At 43.1% G+C, this 18,080-nt stretch overlaps 1 protein-coding gene across 1 annotated transcript in view; it reads left to right on the top strand.

Moving 5' to 3' along the window:
• Positions 1-5,892: 5,892 nt before the first annotated feature.
• The window catches only part of CNOT6L (CCR4-NOT transcription complex subunit 6 like), a 65,267-nt gene continuing 53,079 nt past the window's right edge, over positions 5,893-18,080 (top strand). Inside the window, exon 1 of the mRNA XM_038400013.2 lies at positions 5,893-6,065. The gene's annotated coding sequence lies outside the window, so the exon portion shown is untranslated. The remainder of the gene's footprint in view (positions 6,066-18,080) is intronic.

Genomic DNA, 18,080 nt, shown 5'->3' with positions numbered 1-18,080 from the left:
ATAAACTGCAGAACCAAGTGATAAAATTTTGACCTGCCTTCTGTGCCCATTAAGCCATCTCCCCGGAACTGCTACTGACCTTCCAAATCTAAAAGCAGCCTCCAACAACGCCTTAAAAAAGAAGCCACAAACAAACCCTTTCCTCCCCCAAGAATTACACGGGTCTGAGGCCCTGGCCAGGTAACATTCAGTCCTGGACCAGTGGTTGGTGCATGGTGTAATAACATGCATCTTGACAGGGCTAGAAACAGAAACTTTTATCACTGACTAGAAACAGAAACTTTTATCACTGAAAAGGGTGAGAATCCCTGTTTTCAGCCAGGATACAGCAATCTGTTTCTAGTCCTGAGATATTGGACCCTAAAAGTATGAATTTTTTGGGTACAGAAAACCTATTTTAATTTAAATTACAAATATCTGCTTTTGTAATGAAAGGCTGTACTATAAGACATATCCAATTTAGATTGCAATGGTAACTTTAATGCTGGCATTTGTTGTCTTCTTAGTACTAAACTTTGCAATCTTAATTATTGTAATAGCTTTTTAAAATAGAATTTCCAGTATGGGGGTGGCAACATTTTAAAAAGAGAACTGAAAAAAAAAATTCCAGCACATGCAACTGTAATATCCTCCTTGTAGGGGGTGTCAATTGAGTTTGACCCTGATATCTTCATATCTGTAGTACAGACCTCCACTATTTGAGCTAAAGCAGTAACTGGTAATAACAGTGGTAGTCTGTTAACCTCTGTGGATCAGTCACTAGAAGGGAACATGACCCACACTGTGTAAGTGGGTTACAATCCAGATCCTCAAAAGTATTTAGGATCTTAACTTCCACTGATTTCAATGGAAGTAAGGGAGCCTAAATACCTTTGGATCTGTGCCTACATGACTATTTTCCAAACCACAGTGAAATGCTGGCAATCAGGAATCCTGGATTCTATTCCTGGCTCTGGGAATGGAGTATTTTCTAAGGGCTCATTTGCTAATTTACATGCTCACTCAGCTGTATGTGAAACAGCTTTTTGAAGGTGGATAGGCAGGAGTAACCTCTTCTTGTACACAGCATAGCCAAGAACATAGATTTGCCACCTCTGTTCTACGAGGCAGTGTGGCTAAGCAAATAAGACTACCGACTGCCTTATTAAAAAAAAGACTTAGGATCTCTTGGAGACAGCTTTGTCAGAAGTGATTTTGTGCAACTGCTCTGAACTCTGATTCCCTTTTCTTTAAGAAGTGTGTTAATTATCACTTCCTTCTACCTTATGAGATAGTCATGAAGCCATGGTCTGTAATAAGGCCTGAGAAATGTACAGAATTATTAACACAAGCAGGGCTTAAATTCAGTCAGAGCTGTCCGAAGCAGAGCTCCAGTAAATATTTTCAACACCTATGGAGTTTTTATAGCATGTTGGGGATAGAGGGAAAGGGGGTTCCAGGAAATACTCTATGAGAATTTAAGCCCTGAACACAAGTCAGCAGAAGAAAAGAGATTACTGCACATGGTCTCCTGGCTTCCAGTTTAGCGTACTTCCCTTAGGCTAAAGGGTACTTTGATGAGGAAACTCAGTAGGATTTAGGAGCATGCTCAGTGCAGATGGAACATTTAGACAGTTGAAGAACAAGGGTAAAAAAAGTTCTATTGAATGTATGTAAATGGTGATTTTTAAAAAAAAAACATTAACACTGCCAAATCTGCATAGCTGTTCATAGAGACAGCAAATGACACCTATCTTGCCCTAAGACTATCCCTCTGCTCCAAATCCATGATGGCCTAGAGTTCAAAACAAATGGCTGGAAACAATTTTAATATTGTCAAAACTATGTATTTTTCACTAACCTCAATCTGAGAAGAGGCTGAACTGTTTTGGCTCAGATTTTGTTTTTTTTAAATTAACTTGAGGAAGAGATCAAGCATGGAAAATTTCAGCGGGAACAGTTAGTTTGCCATTGCTATAACCCATTTTCAGCTGCTTGTAATAGACAGTGTTGGGCAACATTAATTTATAATATTCTTTTGCATTCTGCCTGTAATAGCAAAACCATGCTAGTGACTACATAGTTAAGTATGCACTGAGAGCTCCATAGCAAACCTTATTTTGACATACTCTAATGATTATCCCCAAAATTGCTTTGAATAAGCAATTTGCTTGAAAATGTTTAATGTAGGTCAGTAGAACACACTTTTAAGAATATTTCATAACCTTAGGATTTGTAGTTTTCACATACTAGTTAATAAAATGTAGTACTTTTAAAATTCTGATGTGATCTCATGATTTTTGCAGTCTTTATTTTCTTAGCATATTCACACTTCTAAATCCCCAAATTAGCACACGGATACTTGGGTCTGTAGAGCTGAGTACAGTATACTTAATAGAATTTTTGGACTTTTTTTAAATAGAGAAAAACAACAACTATGTTTATTAAATGAATCCCTGCCAATGAAGCTAGCAAGTAAAAATGTAGATGGGATTTCACCAGCATTTGAAGATGTGTAGTGGGGGAGAAAAGGGTGTTATCCAGCATGTAAAAAAATACATTCTGGTTAGTATTCTCCTTAAATAAGGTGGTTTGTCTCCTTCCATTCCCCCTCAAAACTACCCATCTGCTACTTGAGTCTATTCATTCAGTCCAGTCAATCTAAATAATCTCAGTGGATGTTGATAACAATTCCGTATACCAGAGCTCTCTGCCCACGCTTCTGCCCCCTCATTGTTTTTCAACACCCTCCCTCCCTTCCTTCCTAGACACTTTTAAAATCTCCCTCAATCACCTCCATTCCCCAATAACCCTTCTGCAACAGACTTCCTCCTGCCTTCCCTGTGCTGCTGTCTATACCTCACCAGTTTTTGGAAACTTGGGAAACTGTCAGCACATGAAGAACAGGTTGGCCATGTTCCAACTAAACAAACTGGCCTTGTGTGTATAGATTTCAAAAGAGCAGAATTAAATAGGTGTCTCTTTACACCCAGACCCAGATGCTTTTTGCCATCCCCTCGGTCAAAAGCCTGGAAAAACAGATGTGCTTTGAAGGTCAACAGACTTGTGGTCTGTCCTAACAAGGGGGTGGAGTGGTTGGAGAACATCAAACTTGTGTTTTTATAACAATTATTTGGTCTCCTCTTGGTCCCATTTTAACAATGCACTGTATATACCACAACTGGGAGAAAAAAAACACTCTCCTCACCATCAATAACTCGCCTTAAATCTTAATAACAATAGTTCTACTTTTAGAGGCTGTAATTATTCAAAGTGCTTTACAGTATTAAAAAGGCACAATTTAAATACTGCACTTCTGTCTGAAAATTTTGACCTGCTATAGTTACAAAAAACATCTAAGATCATTATAAAGGATAGCAATTTCCCCTCTATTTCTGTTGAGTTTGTACATTTGGACAATACTTCCCTCTGTTTCGTGCTTTGGCCTGTACTATCACAGTTGTTTGTGCAGGCCTTTCAGATAGTACCAGGGGAGAAAAAAAGCACTTCAGAAAAAAGGAAAATATTACCGTAAAGTCCACAACTGACCTTGCAACTTCAGGGCAGGGGTAGATTCTGACATTTTATAAAATATATATGTAATTGACTAAATTTCAAGTCCACCTTGTCTCTCATTATCCCCATTTTACAGATGGAAAAATGGAGGCCCAGAACAGTGACTTACTTAAGATTGCTGCCACAGATAGCCTGATTGCCATGGCTATCAGCCGTGTGTTGCCATTGTCACTGGTGCAAGCTGAGTGTAAAATATTGCCATGCTGATTTGCAGTGTGTTTTGTTTTTCCCAGTAAGGGCTTTGCACAGAGGTAACTGACCACACTAACTGCAAGAGCAAGGATTCATTGCTCCCAGGGAGAGTCTGGGGGAGGGACAGGAACAGAACCCAGTAGGATACACCTTTCCTGCATGCGCACAGGGTGTGATATCCTCAGCACACACGCACACACACAAGCTGTGAAATCCTCAGCGCACGCACACACACAGCGTGACACCCACTCTCTCCAGCACGTGTGCACACATAGGGTGTGACACCCACTCCCCCAAGCACACACACACACACAGGGTGGGATACCTTCTCTCCCCAGCACACACACAGCGTGTGGTACCACCTGCCCCAGCACGTGCTTGCATACGGGACGGTGCGGTACCCTATCCCCAGCGTGCATACACACACGTGCACACACAGAGAGGATGTGGTATCCCCTCCCCCTAGCACAAACACACACCCACAGTGTGGTATCCCCTCCCCCCAGCACACACACACACACATATACACACACGGTGTGGTAACCCCTCCCCCCAGCACACACACACAGTGTGGTATCCCTTCCCCCCAGCATGCACGCACACAGACACACACACACACAGTGTGGTATCCCTTCCCCCAGCGCGCGCACACACACACACACGGTGTGGTATTTCCTCCCCCCAGGACACACACACACACAGTGTGGTATCCTCTCCCCCCAGTGTGCGCACGCACGCACACACACGGTGTGGTATCCCCTCCTCCTATAGCGCGCACACACACACAGAGTGTGGTATCCCTTCCCCCACCACACACACACACACGATGTGGTATCCCTTCCCCCCAGGACACGCGCACACACACACACACACACACACGGTGTGGTATCCCCTCCCTCTATCCCTCGCTCACACACACACACACACACACACACACGTGGTATCCTTTCCCCCCAGCACACACACACACGGTGTGATATCCCCTCCCCCCAGCACGCACACACACACAGTGTGGTATCCCTTCGCCCAGCACACACACACACACACACGGTGTGGTATCCCTTCCCCCAGCACACACACACACACACACAGTGTGGTATCCCTTCCCCCCAGCACACACACACACACACACACGGTGTGGTAACCCCTCCCCCCAGCACACACACACAGTGTGGTATCCCTTCCCCCCAGCATGCACGCACACAGACACACACACACAGTGTGGTATCCCTTCCCCCAGTGCGCGCACACACACACACACACACGGTGTGGTATTCCCTCCCCCCAGGACACACAGTGTGGTATCCTCTCCCCCCAGTGTGCGCACGCGCGCACACACACGGTGTGGTATCCCCTCCTCCTATAGCGCGCACACACACACAGTGTGGTATCCCTTCCCCCACCACACACACACACACACACACACGGTGTGGTATCCCTTCCCCCCAGCACACACACACACACGGTGTGGTATCCCCTCCCTCTATCCCTCGCTCACACACACACGTGGTATCCTTTCCCCCCAGCACACACACACGGTGTGATATCCCCTCCCCCGAGCACACACACACACACACACACACACACAGAGTGTGGTATCCCTTCCCCCAGCACACACACACACACGGTGTGATATCCCCTCCCCCCAGCACGCACACACACACACACAGTGTGGTATCCCCTCCCCCATCGCACGCTTACACAGACAGACACGCGGTGTGGTATCCCCTCCCTCTATCGCGCGCTCACACACACACGTGTGGCATCCCTCCCCCCAGCGCACACACACACGGCGTGGTATCCCCTCCCCCAGCACACACACACACACACACACACACGGCGTGGTATCCCCTCCCCCAGCACACACACACACACGGTGTGGTATCCCCTCCATCGCGCGCTCACACACACACATACGGCGTGGTATCCCCTCCCCCAGCACACACACACACACACACACACATACGGCGTGGTATCCCCTCCCCCAGCACACACACACACACACACACACACAGGCCCAACCTGCCCGGGGGCCGCGGCGCTGCGCGGAGCGGGAAGGCAGGCAGGGCCCAACCACCCGGGAGGAGGCGGAGACAGGGCCCCGAGCCCCGCCCCGCCCCGTCCCTCCCGCCGGCCTCCCCCCGGAATAATCCCAATATTTATCCGGCAGCAGGCGCCTGCGGCCCCCCGCCCGCCGGCTGATCCCCCGCGCCCGGGCCCCCGCCCCGCCCCGGCGGGCCGCTGCCTGCATGTATTTGCTGCCCTCCGCGCCGCCGCCCAGCCCCGCCGCCCTCGCCAGCCCGGCGCGCTGGATGCAGGTGAGCTGGGCCGGGGGCCTACTGGGGGAGGGGGCGGCGAGCGCGGCCTAGCCGGCCAGGCGCCCCGGGGCGCGCGCGGGGAGGCGCCAAGCGGCCGCGCGGGGCCGGGCCTGCCCGGGAGGGGGAGGCCGCTCGCCGTCCCGCGTTCATGAAGGGTCTCCCGGGGGCGGGGCAGCGCGGCCATTGGCGCGCGCGCGCGCGCGTGTGTGTGTGCGCGCGCGCGCGCGGCCCGCGAGCCGGGCGCCCGGCCTTAGCACTGCGCGGCCACCGCGTCCCCCACCCCCCCCTCCCGCCCGTAACCCCCCCCCTCCGCCCGCGGCGGCTGCCCCCCCCCCCCATGGCGCTGCGCCTCTTGGGTAACACGTGGCCCGAGCCCAACGCTCGGCCCCGGGGAGGCGCCGGATTTTGTGGGGTTCCCGCCAACGCGCCGGGGCGGGGGGAGATTTGGGGAGTCGTCAGCGCTCGCTTCTGCGTGGGGGCCTGTTGTTTCGGGGCGGGGGAGAAAGGTTGGGTTGCCCCGCCCCGCCCCATCCAAGGCTTGGTCCTGAAAGCTGCTGAGAGCCCTCCCGTGGGGGACGAGTGTCAGGGGCTCAGGAACTTTTGGGATCAAGTCCCAGGGCTGTAAAGCTTGTCATTTAGCCCTGGGTCTTTCTACTGAAAGCTTGTACTTTAGCTGGAGGCTCTTCGTCCCACGCCTCCGTCCAGTCCGAAATGTGACTTTCAGTAGCTGACACACCGTCCGTTGTTATCCATACCACTGTTTCCAGTGAGGCTTCTGACACTTATTTAATCTTCAGGCTTGTTTTGTGACACTAAACCTCGTAGAAGTCTTCATCATAACCGGTAATGCAGGTTTTCTTGGTTCCTTAGTGTAGAAAGTTTTAAAAATCTCGTTTTTAAACGGTGTATGTGTGTTGATAAATGCAAGGTAATGCACATTAGAAAACATAATCCCAAGTATACCTATAAAAAGATGGGGGTCTAAAGTAGCTGTTACCACTCCAGAAAGACTCCAGAAAGAGATCTTGGAGTCATTGTGGATAGTTCTCTGAAAACATCCACTCAATGTGCAGGGGCATGTTGGGCATCATTAAGAAAGGGATAGATAATAAGATCAAAAATATCATATTGCTTCTATTTAAATACATGGTACACCCACATCTTGAATAGTGAGTGCAGATGTGGTCACCCCATCTCAAAAAAGGTATATTAGAGTTGGAGAAGGTTCAGAAACGGGCAGCAAAAATTATTAGGGGTATAGAATGGCTGTCCTATGAGGAGAGATTAATAAGATTTGGACTCTTCAGGTTGGAAGAGAGACGACTAAGGGGGGGATATGATAGAGGTCTATAAAACCATGACTGGTGTGGAGAAAGTAAATAAGGAAGTGTTATTTACTCCTTCTCATAACACAAGAACTAGGGGTCACCAAATGAGATTAATAATAATTAATAGGCAGTAGGTTTAAAACAAACGCACAGTCAACCTCTGGAACTCCTTGCTAGAGGATGTTGTGAAGGCTAAGAGTATACCGGGGTTCAAAAAAGAACTAGATAAATTCATGGAGGATAGGTCCATCAATGGCTATTAGCCAGGATGGGCAGGAATGGTGTCCCTAGCCTTTGTTTTGCCAGAAGCTGGGAATGGGCAACAAGGAATGGATAACTTGATTACCTGTTCTCTTCCTTCCCTCTGGGCACACGAGGGCTGCTGTTGAAGACAGGATACTGGGCTAGATGGACCTTTAGTCTGACCCAATATGGCTGTTCTTATGTTACAATAGCAGCTAGAGCGGTGGTCCCCAATCTTTCTGTGGGAATAACATATTCCTGTTCCCAGAAGACTGTGGAGGGTGCCAGACACCCTGCTGCTGAGAAACGGCAATGCTGCTTGGCAGTTTGGTGGGCAGTTTTCCTATGGCTGCGCTTGGCGGCGGCATTTCGGCGGCGTGGTGTCCTGCAGGTGCACGCAACTGCCCCGGTGGGTGCCATTGCACCCGCAGGCCCCCTGTTAGGGACCCCTGAGCTAAAGGTTAGGCACTGTAGAAATATGTGGTAAAAACACAGGTCCTGCCCTATAGAGCTTACCTTTGAGGTAATGACAACTCAGTATGGCAGATGAGACAAACAGGTGCGAGGACAAGGTGGCAATGGAAGTACGTTTTCACTTAGGTTGGGGTGTAGAGAAAGCCCATGTCGGCATAACTTATGTGTCTCAGGTGTGTGAAAAAACCACCTCCTTGAGTGACACAAGTTACACTGACATAAGCACTTGTGTATACAGGGCTATGTTGGTGGGAGAACTTCTCTCGCTGACATAGCTTCTGCTGCTGGCGGAGGTGGCTTTATTATGCTGATGGGAGAGCTCCTGTCGGCATAGAATGTTTTCACCAGACACACTGCAGTGGCGCGGCTGTTTTGGTACAGCTGCGGTGCTGTATGTATAGACGTGGCCTTAGATTAGCTGGCCACTTGCCTACCTGTCATCAGCTTGTAGTGTTTTTGCAGGCACTGTTCTGCAGACATCATGGTTAAAATTGAGTCTAAAGGAGAGATTTGGTGGAGGCTAAATTAGTCACTCTTCAAATTTGTAGCGGGAATTTGTGCCAGGCGTGGGAATGTCTTGGTACATAGTACATAGTAAAGACTGGCAGAGTTGGTGAGGTAAGATAGTGGCTCTGGTAAGTAGGGCTGGGGTCAACTATGAATGGCCCTTAAGGTCAGGATAATGAGCACATATTTGATGCTATAGGGAGGGGGGAATCTAGTGGACCAACAAATGGGTGTATGATATGAGTGAAGTGTGAAGACTTTGGCAGCAGCATTTGGAATTGATGTGAGGATGGCAAAGTTGCAGTAGTCTAGAGGCTACAGAAGAAGAGTCTGGAGTATGAAGTTGTGATATACAGGGCCGAGATAAGATGTATTGTTTCAGCAGTCAGAAGAGAGCAAATACATATTGCTGTGTTAAAGAAAGTTTTTCTGTAACATAGTGGCATACATACTTGAGTCCTGATCTTGCAAATGCTTAAGCATGTGTGAGTACTCTTATTGAAGTCTGCATGAAGTTAATCATGTGAATAAATATTAGCAGGATAGGGGCCTTTGCTAGTTAACATGTATGGCTGGCTTTACATATCCTAGATATCTTTCATATTAGAAAGGTGGATTCTCTCATATATCCAATTCTCCAAAGCAGCCGAGTAGAAGGAATTAGCATCACCTTTAAATTACTAGAGGAACACCATCAACTAGTCCAGTGTTTTCTCAATCTGTGGTCCATGGACCTTTGGGGGTCTGCGGACTATGTCGAAGGGGTCCACGAAAGGCTTAGACTGAAAACAGAACAGAATTCATCTATATATACAGACAGTAGATTTCCAAAGGGGTCTGCACCTCCAATTAAATTCTTTTAAGGGTCTGCGAATGAAAAAAGGTTGAGAACCACTGACCTAGACTTCAGGCTCAAAACTTAGATTTTGTAAATAAAATGTTGCAAAACCTAATATGAATAGAAATATTTTCACAAATTTTTAATTCAGTGAAGACTCTTCTACGTAAAGAGATATAACTTTAGGTTTGTTTTTGTTTTTTTTTTTAAGTTAAACATAGCTTAGGTACTACACTGCTTCTGATTTCGTCCAACAGTTTTTGTGCTTTATAACCACATCTTCCACATTGCTGGTTAAAAGGCCCACATGAACAGGAAGACAATAATGATGTAAAACATAAAGAAACTAAAATGAGCCAATTTTTAATCTGACCTTTTAGTTACAGTTATCTTAAATGTTATTTGCCTGAGAATATTTTATTTACTATCACAAAGTTCTTAAAAATTTGAGTTGACTGTCTAAGCATTTGCTGCAGGGTACTATGGTTCCAAACAGTGTTCTTGTGCATGAGAGCTTGAACGTTAAATTGACAAAGGCCTTGTCTACATGCAAAAACATTTTCGGTATAACCCTGCCCTTTACAGACACTCTTATTTCTGTATAGTATTGCATTTTTGGTTGATCTTAAATCTATTCCCAAGCGTCATAAAGCTAAATTGAAAAAAGTTACTCTTTTTTACCAGAACAAGTGTGTCCACGCAGGGGGATTATGCCTGCATAACTGAAAACTTTCCTGTGTAGACAAGGCCTAAATAAAAGTGATAGCAAACAGTCTAATTAGCCCCTGCTACCACTTTAGAGAAATAAATGCAAAAACAGATAGCTTCAGTGGCAAAAAGTAAAGCGGTTTTTTTACTGTTTTTAATAATGAGGTTGCTACTAGTGACAGAGTTGTTTTTTTTTGTTTTGTTTTTTTAAAATTCATTTCTAATTTGGAGGGTCGGGAAATGGAAACTGTCTCAGTAAGCATGAAATATGGCCACACACAGATACTACTATGACAGTGGGTTTCACTTTTCCATTCTGTTCCTTAAGAATTTCACTATCAATGCATATTTTTAAGTTCACAGTAAAATGTGAATCTGATAAAATTCAACTAATGTTTGTCTTGGTTTAATTATTTTACCGTGATAAATTATTATGGCGGCAATACTTTACAAAAGGTCATTTAAACGCTGAAACACGAGGGTTCGCTTATATTTGTGGCCTACTTTGTGGTGAAAACATGTACAGCAACCTGATCTGATTTCCTGTTCTTAACATTTCCCACTTGCATGGTATATTACACTTCATACATTTGATTCAATAATTATTCAGTGAAACCAACTCATTAAGAACCCTGGTATTGTGAATGGTCACCCTTAAATCTTCTCTGTTTAGTGGAACAGAAATTTATTTACTTCTGTGGTTTTGGTGGTATTGATCCAGAATAGATTAAAATGGATACTTCTATGACTTACTGTCCTTCACTACTTTCATAGAGATGACTCCACCATATGCATGACCTGGACTTTCATGTTGAGTCTGATTCATCCTAACAAAACTCAGCTCGGCTCAGGCATAAGATTTAAGTGCCCATTATCTTTCAAGATGATTGAAGACAAGAATAAATTAATGACATTTTGTTTGGGTGTTCAAGGCAGTTTTGCAAAGCTATATTGACCAATGCCTATCTAGTGTACCGTACACCCTTTCTATAACAAACATGTCGGGATCCAAGCCATTTGTTCATTATATCCAGGGGTTTGTTACAGTGAAAGAGCCCTGCTGGTGTGGGGGTCGCTGACAATTCCTCCAGCCTCAACTGCGGGGCTCAAGGTGGGATCCGGGGATGGGGTTCATTATAGCAGAAGGTTCATTATTATGAAGGGCATTATAGCGAGGGTGTGCTTTGGTTTGTAATTCCTTTACACAGAGATCATTTTGTCCTCTTCACAACTGGATTGTAATGGTCCTCTTTGCTTGGGGAGCCCCAATATAGTTGCATCTCCATTTCTGCAGTTTTCTTTTTGTTTTTCATCTGTCAGGAATGTTTCCTTTTAGTTTAGTTTTGCAGAATTTAATCTGAAACTCTGAAGGACAATGTGAATAGATAATAGGTATCTTGAGAATCTTCAACTATGTTTACCTTGCCTCTGTCCTTGAGTACTGAGGCTCTACCATGGTAAGATACGAGTGTAAATATTAGTCATCTAGTTGTTAGGTGAGGTACGTTTGGTGATGGCATAGCTTTTCTGTTGTTGTGGGAGCATGAAGCTTTACAGCTTCTGTTTGAAACCTCGAGTTTTAATGTAGACTAAAATTTTACTTTATTTTCTTGAAGGAAGTGATAGGTTAGTTTGTCGTTTGGATCCTCAACCCCTTCCACTGTAAATGGAAACTTGTTAATTTTAGGCTTGCTGAATTTTGTTGGGTGCTAATAGCTGAAGTGGGAGATGATATAAAACTTTTGCTTATTTTGGGTGTTGACAGTGATTTTATTTCTTTTGTGTCAGTGATTTTATTTCTTTTGTGTCGTATAGTTTTTCCCAGGGTGGATTTGATTTAAATCAAATTGATGTAAATCATGATTTAAATCACTGGTTAGGAAGACTCGATTTAATCATGGTTTTCTACATAAAAGTGCATTCTTGTTGGTTGCATAACCTTAATATATACTCTTCACAACTCAGCGATAGATGTAGGTTTCATTTTTAGAAGGTACATGCTATACATTTTTAAACAGTGATTTAGTTTGAAAACTTTTCAAATTAGTTTTATAGCTATAAAAGAAAATGAATGATTGGTTATTTCATTTACCAAAGGTAATTGAAGCAGATATTTATGAAGTCATAGGGAGGTGAACTATGTCCAGTACAACAGGTTAATCATTAATATTTGGAGGATTTTCTTGCCATGCTGTATTAGGAGGAGAACATCAGCAGACAGACATTTTAAATTGTTTTATTTAACTAAAACAACAACGTTAAGTATTCTGGATTTTTTTCTTTAACAGCAAACATACAATATTTTACCAAAACAAGCATATGTCCTTCGCTTCTCACATTTATCTCCAGACTTCTTCTCCTTGTCCAGATCTATTCTATCCCCAACAATCTTCTATTCATTGAACTTTTTGAAACTTTGCACTTTTAGAAAGAGGTAAGGGATTGACTCTGTGTACACAAATTTGCAGAGGGACAATACAATAGAGTTGAGGTCTGTTATTTCTCATCTCTGTATATTATTTATTTATGTGAAAACATTTTTGCTGTTAACAAGGATGTTACCTCTGGAGACACAAATCCACAGTTTGAGAACTGCAAAACTAAGCATTTCTGATGGTATCTTCTAGACTGAGTCCCATTGGGTAGATAGAAAGATTAACCTAAATAATCTCTACAGAAGCCTGTGGAACCCCATCAGATTGGGTTCCTAATCCATGAACTATTGGAACTCATTTACAAAACTTTTCGTAAACCTTACATGAATATATAGTCTCATACTATAGAATTAGAATTTGTAATCCCTATTCCATGATGAGATATCTTGGAGCTATAAAGTATCTTAATTAAAACTATCTTTAGATAGGTTTTCTCCTCAAAAAGCATTTTATCAAAAAAATCCCATTTAAATAAAAAAATGTGATTTTACATTTTTTTTAAAAAATCATTGATTTTTATCCACCCTGGTTTTTCATTAACTATTAATTTTTCCTATCATAATCTTTACGAAGATAATTTGCTTAAATTTGCCTAACCCAGCACTGTAGTAACTTCAACATTAACATTACATTCACACCTCTTTTTAAAAAATAAAGCAGAGTTTTCTCTGAGTAGTACTAGGAATTAGAATCATAGAACTGGAAGGGACCTTGAGAGGTCATCTAGTCCAGTCCCCTGCACTCAAGGCAGGACTAAGTATTATCTAGACCATCCCTGACTGGTGTTTGTCCAACCTACTCTTAAAAATTCCCAGTGATGGAGATTCCACAACCTCCCTAGGTAATTTATTCCAGTGCTTAACCACTCTGACAGATAGGAAGTTTTTCCTAATGTCCACCGTAAACTGCCCATGCTGCAATTTAAGCCCACTGCTGCTTGTCCTATCCTCAGAGGTTAAGAACAACAATTCTTTTCCCTCCTCCTTGTAACAACCTTTTATGTACTTGGAAACTGTTTTCATGTCCCCTCTCAATCTTCTCTTCTCCAGACTAAACCCAATTTTTTCAATCTTCCCTCATAGGTCATGTTTTCTAGACCTTCAGTCATTTTTGTTGCTCTTCTCTGGACTTTCTCCAGTTTGTCCACATCTTTCCTGAAATGTGGCACCCAGAACTGGACACAATACTCCAGCTGAGGCCTAATCAGCACAGAGTAGAACAGAAGAATTACTTATTGTGTCTTGCTTATAATACTCCTGCTAATACATCCCAGAATGATGTTTGCTTTTTTTGCACCAGTGTTACACTGTTGTCTCGTATTTAGCTTGTGATACACTATGACCCCCAGATCCCTTTCTGCAGTACTCCTTCCTAGGCAGTCATTTCCCATTTTGTATGTGTGCAACTGATTGTTCCTTCCTAAATGGAGTACTTTACATTTGTCCTTATTAAATTTCATCCTATTTACTTCAGACCATTTCTTCAGTTTGTCCAGATCATTTTGAATTTTAATCCTAAAACTAAGCTGGAGATGGAGTCTTCTGTTAAACTGAAGGAGAAACATTGGAGAAAATGTTTCATTTGCACTCTGGCATTAGTAATTTGTTTTACTCCAAAACAGACTGTGACAGGCTCCCTGGGGTACAAACTGAAACTGGGGTACCACTGTGCCCCCTTAACTCTCCAGCCTGGGCTGTGTCTCTCAGTGCTTTGCCTAGTGACAAGCAGCAAACCCCTCCAGGTGCTGTTATCACTTAGCACAATAGCACGTGGAGCCCCACCCCCAGATAAAATGCGTGAATGCTTCCTGAGCTACTCACGAATCACACAGAGAAAGGCACCAGCAAATCTTCCAAGCCTCCACCTTTGCACCCCCAGAATATATCGCCTTGCCCTGGTCAGAAGCCTGACCAGTATAAGTTCATTACTCAGTCCGCCCCTTCCTCAGTGTGGAGTGGAGACACACTAGCCTTTGTAAACTGAACTGAGATTTCCCAAGCATTTCAACCAGAACACACTGTTTTAGATAAAATGTAAAACAGATTTATTAATTACAGAAAGAGAGATTTTAAGTGATTATAAGTGGTAGGCACAAAAAGTCAGAGATAGTTACTAAAGAAAATAAAAGGAGATTGCAGTTTTGTAGATTTATCCGATGCAGTGCCACCAAAACACTGATTGGCCCTGGTGTTCATAATCTTTCCCAGGTATGTCACCTGCACAAATCCATCTTTGCTTAGTAGTCACTCTAAAATTGTCATCTGATGGGCTATGTGAAATGTTTGGGTTCAGTTTGTGGTAGACAGGCTTCACTGCAATTGCCAACTTTGGTGTTCTTATCAGAGGAAATTAAAGATTGAAATGACAAGGACATTGAACTACCCTTTTACTGATAGAGCAGGTCACCCCTCCCCATAAGGGTTGAGGTGCACTGACACGTAAGCGTGGGGAAGCTTGCTTAGCCAGAACTTGTCTGCTTACCCATAGAACTACTTTATTCAGGGTTGTCAGTCTGGCATCCTTGACAAGCACTAAAATGCGACAGGGGTCTGACAAGTTTGGGAGGAGTACTGTGTGTGCATGTAACTGCATGTATATGCACAAGGGGACAGAATTAAGATTTCATGGGCAACCTTACTTCTGGCATTTCCTAACTTGAGAGCTTGACTTTGCAACCTTAAACTTTGCTACTTTTTTGTTTTGTTTATTTCTCTTCGAATGTAGGCACCTTGACATCCCAACTGTGGATGGAATTTGTTTGAACTGTCAGAGCCCTTATGAAGATAACTATCTAGCAAGATTTATTTTTCTAATTGTGTATCTGCAGTTCAGCAAAAGCAATCTCATGTGTTACTAAAAATATTGGATTCTAACTGTACCCTAGGGAACAAATGAAATACTCATTTTTAAAACGTGAACAAAAAACTGACCGTTTCTGTCGTGCATTGTTCTCCATATGTCTAAAATCTTTCCGTGTCAGATTTGTATTTGCTAATTTTTCCTGTGGGAGGAACCATTTTATGGATGATGCTCCTGGATTTTTATATAATACCCAAGTGTGCTTGCATAGGCCCTTTCACTCACTGAAAGAGGTGGTTTGAAAATGGAAGTGCTTATTTTACCTCCAAGGATATATTTTTATCTGCTTTTATTACATATGAAAATACAGAGCAATTTAAATTATTGCAGTACTTCTTCATGACGGCTCGGAAAACTTGTAGTCAAACTTTAAATTATACCACCATAAACTCAGATATGTTTGGACAGAAAACTGTACTACTTTGATGACTTGAGTTTGTTGGCCATGACTTTTTATTTTAATTATATTTTTTTTAAAATGCAGGATTCTTAGATTGTGTATCAATGGCTTTTGTAAGTTTGTGTGAAATAGGCTTTTAAAAACAAAAAAGGCTTGTGGGGTGTATTGCATGTAGTCTGTTTAGCAAAACACTGGAAAGGCAATCATATCAATGAAGTTGAGCAGTTTGGGGGTGAGGAAAAGGAAGGTGCTGTAGAAAACATGGTAAAATAAGTTTAAACCTGTATATATGTGCAGGCTTGTTGGATCTAGTCTAGGTTTGCTAGTGGATTTACTCCTATGGGAGCATGAATTCTTACTCGTATGCTTTTCTTCCCTCCAAAATTCTGTGACTCTTTAGGTACAGTAATTGCATATGACAATACTTCAAGTGCTCTTGTAACCTGCTTTTCAGTTTAACAGAAAACTCCTGCTATCTTTGCCATAGCCATAAAGATGTATATTTAAATTTCTGTTTCTGTGGATCCGATATGTACTGTGGTGTCTCGCTCATTTATCTGTTACTTAGACTAGACCAGTCAGTCTGCCAGATTGAGGTGCAGCTGGCCTAACATCCATTTACTTTACTTCATGACAACTCATTTGGTTTTCAGGTCTTCCTTTATTCCAAATAATTCTGTGTAAACTGAAGGCAAATCCAAGAACTGCTCATTCATCCAAGTTTGTCATCCTACACACCAAATTGCAACAGTCACAAAAAGCAGCATATAATTGGAGTTTGTCACTGGAGCAGTAAAGCAAGGGTGGTCTTTTTATTCAGGGTTTTGAAGAACGCCAGTTGCTGTTGTCTTCCACAGGCGTTGTCTAACTCTCCGGTAAACCGTAGTCCTGACCCTTTCATTGTTTTCCTTCTCTCCTATCCTAAGGAAGTTCCTAAAGGTGCTAGTTGTTGAAACATGTAGATGTTTCACTTCTCACTCTAGGCCTTATATAAAACTTTACCTTAATGAAATCTAGGTTGCAAGTAAATCTGTGCTATTAGCTAACTTTATACGGTAGTGTTTTTTTAAAATAAAAAATGTAATGTTAAGATTGCACTCCCAAGCAAACGATTTGTGGTGAAACAATAATCACAAACTTAACCCTGCCCCAGTACTACTGCAGTCAAGTAGAATTTTTGTAATGAGTAGCAAAGTAGTAGACTTGTTTAGAGTTGAGTTTAAGGAAGTGTTTAGTTACTAGAGCATGATGCAATCTGAGTTGATTACTTCACTTATTGTTAATTTATGGACCAGCTGTACAATGCTCTTCCATGAATTTGTCCTGAGCGTTTTGGTTTGTTGTCTTAAAATATTTTTAGGCCTTCAGTCACTCGGGCAGCTTTGCAGGAGGAGACTTGTTAATGCTAGGAAAAGGCTGATTTCCTTCCAGTGAAAAGCCAGATGGTTCTCTCTCCCTCCAGATGAGCAAAGGAGGTAGCAGACCTTCCCTTAGGACAGGGAAATCTTGCCTCCTCCCTTCAAAATATCTTTTCTTTGCCTACAGCCCAATTTTGAGCAGTGTCTGATTAATTTGGCTCCAAATTCTGATTGTGGGTTAATTGTTTGTTTTTTTTTTTTAGTGAGGTGCTGCTGCAGCTTTCCTAAGGGGGCAGGCAGACTCAAAAATGGTAGACTCCTCAGTAAAAAGACCAGGGGTGAGAAATGCCTGTCCTGTTCCTCTGCTCTGCCAAATTCCGTTGAAAGGGGTTTTTGCTGCTTTTACAACAAAGGGAAAGCCTCATGTTGGCACAGGGTTGCCTTTAGAAAGTCACAGGATCATTATCCTTCCTAGAGTAGTCACCCAGTGAGGAGAAAAAGCACCAAAGAAAATTGCTCTGCTTTAAACATTCGCAAGGACTGGAATTCTAAAACTGTTCAAGCCAAAGAGGGTATAATAGAGGCTTTCAGCATCCCTTTGAAACTGGGTGTGGACTCTGCCACAGCCACTCATGGGACTGACTTGCTGGCCAAATGGTGGGCTCCCCCCAACTCTTCCAATTTGTCCAGGTCATTTTGAATTTTAAACTTTTTTTTAAATTTAATGTAGCAGTTATGTATAAATTTACTGTTTGGCTAAATGGTTTACTGCTGGATATTTCACTGTTTTCTTGTCTAAGAAGTTTCCTAATTATATTTTTTTCCTCCGTACTGAGAAATCTGCAGAACATGGCTATAAAACTCT

The sequence above is a fragment of the Dermochelys coriacea genome, chromosome 4 (assembly GCF_009764565.3).
Source record: "Dermochelys coriacea isolate rDerCor1 chromosome 4, rDerCor1.pri.v4, whole genome shotgun sequence".
In the NCBI taxonomy this organism is placed as follows: Eukaryota; Metazoa; Chordata; order Testudines; family Dermochelyidae; genus Dermochelys; species Dermochelys coriacea.
Note: the sequence above shows the minus strand (reverse complement) of the source record. Positions and strands in the feature narration are given on the sequence as shown.